Genomic DNA, 498 nt, shown 5'->3' on the forward strand with positions numbered 1-498 from the left:
TTACAGCCTTCAACACTTGTATTTTCAGTAGGCATGGTTATGGTGAGAGATCTAACCTTCTTTAGTTTTACTCATCATCGGCCACTTTTATAGAAACTCTAAAAGGGACCTTTAGCTTACCTTCATTCTGTTGTTGAAGAGTTTTCCCAACCGTAAAAAACAGCCGTTTTTTCGCTGTTTGCTCTCCAGCCAAGTCTTTGACTCTGCAATCTTTTCTGGGTCGATGTAGATGAAAGACTGTGCTTTGGCAAAAGATCTCAGCACAAAAGCAGTCAGCCTGAGGATATTTAAACAAAGATAGACATTTTCTGTCAGAATGAAGTGCAGAGGAAGCACTTGGTCTGTGTAATGTCTCTGAAAAGTCACCAACATAGCACTTCATGCTTAAGCTAAATGCTAAATGGATATAGTGCCCTTCATCCACATTTGTTCACACATGTATGCCAGCCAGGCACGGTATTGGTTGAAGATGCACACATCTCCCTTACCGAAAACTCT

At 41.0% G+C, this 498-nt stretch overlaps 1 non-coding gene across 1 annotated transcript in view; it reads right to left on the reverse strand.

The window, feature by feature from the left end:
- Positions 1–175: 175 nt before the first annotated feature.
- The window catches only part of LOC104939897 (uncharacterized), a 400-nt gene continuing 77 nt past the window's right edge, over positions 176–498 (reverse strand). Inside the window, exon 2 of the transcript XR_003461777.1 lies at positions 176–277. This is a non-coding gene — a transcript (uncharacterized LOC104939897). The remainder of the gene's footprint in view (positions 278–498) is intronic.

This window comes from Larimichthys crocea, unplaced genomic scaffold, assembly GCF_000972845.2.
Source record: "Larimichthys crocea isolate SSNF unplaced genomic scaffold, L_crocea_2.0 scaffold1445, whole genome shotgun sequence".
NCBI lineage: Eukaryota > Metazoa > Chordata > Actinopteri > Sciaenidae > Larimichthys > Larimichthys crocea.